We start from the raw sequence: 7321 nt of genomic DNA on the forward strand, positions 1-7321 counted from the left end.
TTGTCTTGTTAAATTTCCAAACTCCGAGTGCTCACTGTCTTCTAAGATCTCATTGTAATCTCCCAAAATGACCCACTTCTTTTTTTTGAACATTGGTGCTTCATAGTGACTCTTAACTTCTTCCCATAACCTTCTTCTCTCCTCCACTGTGTTTAAAGCATATACAAACGAACACAGAAACTTTTCAGATTCTCCCGGCAACAATACAGAACAGGTGATTAACTGGTCACTCTTGTAGACCGGTGTCAATCTGACTGATTGCTGCCAAACTATCCATAATCTCCCTAAGTTATTATACTCATAGTTTGCCATAAACTCCCAATCCTGAAAAACACTTGATACTATCTTCATAGCTTTATTCTCCGTTACTCTTGTTTCAATCAAACATCCAAAACGAAAATTATTATTCCTCACCCAGCTTCGAACCACATCTTGTTTAGTCGTTTTGTTGAAGCCCCTAATATTCCAAAAGAACCCCACCATCAGAGATTTTTGGAGGAACCCCTTCCTATACCAACTCTATGATTTGTTTTTGATTGTCTAGGAAGGGTCTGCCTCGACTTCCCCCTCTTATTCTCTTTTAGTTTCCCTCCAACACTTTCCTCAATCCTACTTTGACAAAGATCCTCGGCTATCTCAACCCCATCTTCCTCCATTTCTTCTATCTCATCCTTATCTATCTCAAATCCAAACTCATCCGCATTACTTAGAGCTTCATACCTTGAAGGGGTAGTTATTATCACCTGGTTGAGTTGAGATTTAGGACTCTTTCCTACTTTCTCCATAGATACTTCTTTCCAACCATTTCCTGGATTCTCTTCAACCTTGTTCTTACCCTCACTGCCTTCTTCTACCTTATTTCCTTCTTTACCAACACTTGTAGATCCCTCTCCTACTTCCTCCACTCTTTTTCCCCCTACTGTATTTCTAGAACGTTTTTTCTCAAGACCATCTCCTGCGATTCCATATTTTTCTTTTCAGTAACAGCTTCTACCTTGTTCTGCTTACAAAAAGTATCAAAATGACCCCATCTTCCACACTTTACACATTTCGGTGGCAACCAAGGATATATGAACTGAACTATAGTATCTTTCCCTTGAATAACATAGTTGATCTTATCTGGAAGTTCTTTACTCAAATCAGCCAGAACAAACACCTTTGCAACATCCAGGTTCGTGCAAGCTAAGGTTTCTGGATGGAAATGATCCGGAACTCCAGCAGCACTAGTGATAAAACTCAGACCCTCCCAAGAGTACATACTCATGGGGATGATAGTAACATGGACCCAAAGAGGGATGAGCCCCGCCTTTGATTTATCTTCCTTCGGAGACCAGTGAGATACAATCATTGGAACTCCAGCTACATTCCACATCCCACACCCCACAACTTTCTTCCTAATCTTCTCATTAGGGATTCTGATTCTCATAGTGTGATCATCCATGACATACACATCCAATTTCTGATTTGTTTCTCCATATGCCCAAATCTTGTTCACGATCATGTGCACCTTTGCTATGTGAGGAGCCGTTTCCAGAAACCTCGTAATAACAAAGTCATCCCACAATGGATTCGCCTTCTCAATGACTTCAGATGGAACCTCCACAGATTTCTTCCCCTCCGATTCTGAGATCTCAAACTCGTATTTCTTCAGAACTTGTTTTCCCTTCGCTACTGTAACTCATGGACCTTTCGGTTGATTGATCGGTGGTGGATTATCCGTCGGAATCTCTTCCGGATCCATCTCTGCTGCCGTCGAAAGCAGCGGAGATCGAGAATCTTCGATCGTATTTTTTGTCGCCAAAATCGCCTTACCGAATCGGTGCCGAGATAATGACACTTCAAGTTCATATATTTAGAATTGAATCCCATTTTAGAATCAACAACATACCCAACTTAAGGTCTTGTGTTATATCTTAGATTCTTTTGACTTTTGAAATTTGGGAAGATATAACGCATTAATGATTTTAAGTTGCGTTCCCATAAGCAAGCATGTATCTGCTTCTCTAAAGCTTCCAATAATCTTGATACTATAAGACATTGTACTCACAATAATTTTCTTTCATCTTTAGATGAATGAATCATATATATTCTTTATTATCATCTTTATTTTCTCAACTTCAAGTGAGAGTATGAGTTCTAAAAAGAAACTCTTTGGATCTTGACCTTACATCAATAACTCATTGTTTTTCTGAGTCTCAAGGAGACAAAATACAAGTATAAACTTCTTTAATCTATTTTCTCAATCGTAGATGTGTCTGCTAGACAATATTACTTGTGTCAAAATATATTTGCCAATATATGTGCATCATTCGAGAAATTTTTACTTTTAAATTTAACTTCCAACATAGTTGAGATATAGTTACAGACTTCAGGTATTGTTATCTTTAGATGCAAAATAGATAATGAGCTTTATATAATCACATTTAAGTTATCATACTTTTCTTTCGATTGTTCTTCAAAATTTATGGATTTTTTACAGTAATTTTAAATTTTAAATTTATATATACGATGATAATAAAATATAAAATTATAGAGATATTTATTATCACAAAATCTTATTATACTAAGATATAAATGACATTTTTATAGCAATTATTTCATTAATAATATTTTACTATTATGCCATTAATAATTTCATATCAATTAGTTTTACAAAAAATTATCTAAATAAATCAGGTGACATGTGCAAATTAATACGCCTAATCAAATTTAATTAATCACGATTGGATATTAAAAATGATAGATAAATAATACTTATCTCAATAAGGATGACTTGAAGTGGGGATTGCAGATGGAGATGAAACATTTTTTTCTCTCGTGCTGATAACGTGTTGTGAATAGAAAAAAAAAGGAAATAGGTTAAGGTGAATAGAAAGAAAGAGGAAATAGGTTAAGGTGAATCGTTGTATCGGACTCTGAAAACATTAAACTTTAAGCAAACCATAACAATCTGAATCATGATTCGTATATAAATTTAAGTATAACTATCTCATGTTTATTAACATCCTTATTTATACATTTAAAAGCAGTTCTAATTCATCAATCATATCTTATGGTTTAGTAAGAAAATATAAACACTACATTATAGTTATGATCATTAGAAATAAATAAATCTCAGATTGAATTATAATCATATAAGTCGCAATATTTTGTAAATAATAACTATATCACACAAATAACGATTGAAACATTTTGTTCTCACGAAGAACTAAGCGACACAAAACAATTTTAATTACTAGACATACAAATAAGTCAAAGATCTCCATCAAGGAATCACCAAGTACGATTCAAATAACAACGTAATTAAAGATCAGTAAGACTTATCTTAATAAGAGAAGATCGTGTCGAATAGATCTGTTGACAACGGCATAGACATCGAGATGGTGTAAGATAGACGTTTAGGTTTAGAGTTTCGTGCTGTGCTGATAACGTGTTGTGAATAGAAAGAAAGAAGAAATATGTTAATCTTATTATTCCATAGGTCACGATACAATATATAGGGATACAACATTAGGGTTTCAGAATTCTCTAAAACATGAGGTTATGGGCCTAACGGACATCCACATAATAGTTCATAACAATTTTATTTTTTTTTCTGGTTTTTTGGCAAATAAGCTCATACTTTAAACTAAGGGAGTTGTGGAAAAAATATAATAATTCTAAACTGTTTTTTACATCAAAATGTTATTCTATTATTCAAGTTTGAACGGAATAGAACAACCAACAAAACATAGATTTCTATAGATAGGCTTTGCAGTTCTAGCTAGATAATCAGAAAATCAATTTTGCACTCAGGTATAGGAAATCTTGAAATCTTGGAATTGTCGTTGTAGAGTGTTGATCCCATCCAGTTCCGTTGCAAAGTTTTTGTCATGCATGTGGTTCTTTTATCATCTTTGATTAGATCCTTACATTATCTCTCAAAGTCCTGACATCTTGTATCTTAGTGCTTCTCGTTTTGTATGAAAAGCCGACTCCCGTCTATTTATATTTCATGTCCCCATTAGTTGGATTTGGCCAGAGCTGTCCTTCCACGTCCATCCGCAACCAGTAATTAGAAATGTTGAAGTCCAAGAGCCATCCATCAAACAAAATGTTCTGTAAGCATAATTTCTAAAATGTTAATGGAAGATGAATGCAAAGATGCACGATTATGAGTTACGTACCCCGTAAAATGTGGGGGAAAGCATTGTTACGAATAAATTTATTGGCAGGAAGCCATATGAAGAGAGGCAAAGTGTATTCGTACAAATGTTAATAAATTTTACATAGAAAACCGAAAACGTCATATAATTTGAAACATAAAAATTTCTCTAAAACGATTTATATTAAAAAAACAGAGGAAATATTACTCTAATATTTTAAAACCCTATCTTTCTCTTTGAATTGTTACATGCTTCTCTTTTCAAAGAAAAATCTGCAGAAAAAGCTTTTCATATATTACATTTTTCACAATAATCAAACACAATTTGGTGCCGAAATCTCTACCTATAATAGCTGTTTCTTCTGTATCTTTTCTAAGTAAGTTCAATAAATCAATTTTAATGTTTTTTTTCTCATAGTTTATCGTATACTAATATAATTCTTATAGATGCCCATAGAAAGATATTTTAAAAAACAGTGTGTACCTGCATCAAAAACTAATTTGGAGAATTTCCGTTCAAGTTCATCAGTATCAAAACCCAACTTGCAGAATTCGCCTTCTAGTCCTTCAATAACGATATCAAAAATCAGTTTGGGGAAATTGCCTTCAAATCCTGCAGATAGGAAAAGAATATTGGAGTATCATCATATCGAAAGAGATGAGGTAAGACGTAAATATATTACTAAAGGTCCTTGTCAACCTCGTCGTCATGATTTTTCTAAAACACTAGATGGACAAAAGTTTAGAAGATTTAATCCAGATTGGTTTGATGTCTATGGTAGTTGGTTGGAGTATACTATAAAAAAAGACAAAGCATTTTGTTTGATTTGCTACTTATTTAGAGATTATAATAAAAATAAATGTCGAATCATGAAGTTGTGACAAAAGGCTTTGATACTTGGAAAATCCAAAGAGAATAGGAGAGCATGTTGGATTGGTGAAAAGTTTTCACAACAATGCTCTAAAGATGGATGATAATATAATGAATCAAGATCAATCGATCGTTCATGCTTTTTATAAGCAAAGTGACGCAGCCAAAAATAAATACAAGATCAGATTGAATGCTTCAGTTGATGCTTATAAGTATTTATTACGATAATGATTTCCTTTTCGAGGGCATGATCAGTCGTTGGAATCAGCCAATAGGGGGAACTTTGTTAAGCTTGTGAAATATACTGCAGACCAGAATGAACTTGTAAGTAAGGTTGTGTTTGAGAATTCTCCTAAGAACAATCAACTGGTGTCTCGTAAAATTCATAAAAATATAGTGCATTGCTTCGCAGAGGTTGTTCAATCTATTATTCAGGAGATTGATCAAGGTTTTTTTTGCTTGTTGGTGGATGAGTATGTAGATGTTTCTACTAAACAACAAGCGGCAGTGGGTTTTCGTTATGTTGATAAGAAAGGGACAGTCAAAGAAAGATCTATTGGTCTTATTCATGTTAAAGAAACTTCTTCTGCATCTCTAAAATGTGCTAATGATTCAGTATTTTCAAAATTTGGATTCAATGGTGATTTCAATGGGTTCAGATATTTGATTTTAAGGGAAAATAGTTCTGCATATTATGTCCACTATTTTGCTCATCAACTTCAGTTGGTTGTCGTGGCAGTAGCTAAAACATTTTTTCGTGATTTCTTTGATAAGATTTATGTCTTGCTAAATGTGGTTTGAGATTCTAGTAAGAGAAAAGATATGGTTAGAGAAGACCACGTAAGATAATCGAGGAAGGAGTTAGTAGAGGGGAAATTAAGACATGAAAAAGATTAAATCAGGAGCGTTTAATTCAAAGACCTGGTACTACTCGTTGGGATTCTCACTACAGAACCATATTAAGATTGGTTTGTTTATTCCCTTCTATCATCAAAGTGTTTGAGTATGTTCAAATTCAAGGGTCAGATGGTATCAAATGATGTAAAGCTAATGGTCTCTTCAAATACTTTCACATATTTGACTTTGTGTTCTACTTACAGTTGATGTATTTCTTCTTGGTCTCACAAATAAATCTATCATTGGCTTTACAAAGTAAAGATCAAGACATTTTTAATTCCATGTCTCTAGTGAAATCTACCAAGCAACAATTATGCAAGCACAGAGATAGTGGATAGGATTAAGTGATAGGAAAGGTGAACACTTTTTGCGAGAATAATAACACAAAGTTTTTTTATTATGGAAGAAGAACTTGTTAATCCAAAGAATCCAAGAAAGAGAAGCAACATAACAACCTGTATCATTATCAAGTATAGTGCTTTTACACTATACTGGATATGTAAATTCAGGAGTTTAATGATCGTTTTGACGAGATAAACACTGAATTTCCTAGTTGCACTGCATCTTTGAGCCCTACTGATTCATTCAACCTGTCTGATTAGTCAAAACTTATGAGACTATCTGAATTTTATCCTGAAGATTTTAGTTGTGTGGGACGGATTTTTCTTGAGCATCAACTTGGCATTTACATCAATAATATCTCTGAAGATCAAAGGTTTGCTAATTTAGAGGGTCTAGGAGATCTTGCACGTGTGATGGTAGAGACCAAAAACATCTCTCACATCCTCTTGTTTACCAAATTTTGAAGCTAGTTTTGACTCTACATGTTGCCACCGATACAGTCGAGAGATCTTTCTCTGCTATGAAAATCATGAAAACTACTTTACGCAATCGAATGGGTGATGAATTTCTGAATGATTGTATGGTTTTCTATCTTCAAAGGATCACTTTGACAAAGTGACAAATGAAATAGAGATAAAAAGATTTAAGGGTATGGGAGATCGCACAATGACTTTATGAGATTTTTACATTACTTTTTATTACACTGGAATTTTATGTTTTTAGTTACTATAATACTTCATTTTGGTTTTAAATTTTAATCTTTATATCATACATTTATTAAATATATTTTATTAATTTTAATATTAATGTGCCACAGTCTAAATAAATTTCTGGGTCCGCCCCTAGGCTGTGCATAACAAAAGTTTGTTCATGAGCAAATCTGCCGCATGAGTAATCCAAGTTGCAAAAACTGAAAACTATAACTAGAGTATTAAGCTACTTGTGATATACCAAAAGTTAAGGATTTCACTCTGATTAAGAACCAATAATTTTAGAACTATAAATTTATGTTAATTGGTTATCTGATTTCATAAACTTAAACTCTACACGTGTACAGAAGCATTGAT

At 33.5% G+C, this 7321-nt stretch overlaps 1 pseudogene; it reads left to right on the plus strand.

Annotated features, from left to right (window-relative positions):
• The first annotated feature begins 5111 nt into the window (after positions 1-5111).
• Positions 5112-6932, plus strand: LOC106302952 (annotated as a pseudogene).
• The last annotated feature ends 389 nt before the right edge of the window (positions 6933-7321 follow it).

This window comes from Brassica oleracea, chromosome C7 (assembly GCF_000695525.1).
Source record: "Brassica oleracea var. oleracea cultivar TO1000 chromosome C7, BOL, whole genome shotgun sequence".
Taxonomy (NCBI): Eukaryota; Viridiplantae; Streptophyta; class Magnoliopsida; order Brassicales; family Brassicaceae; genus Brassica; species Brassica oleracea.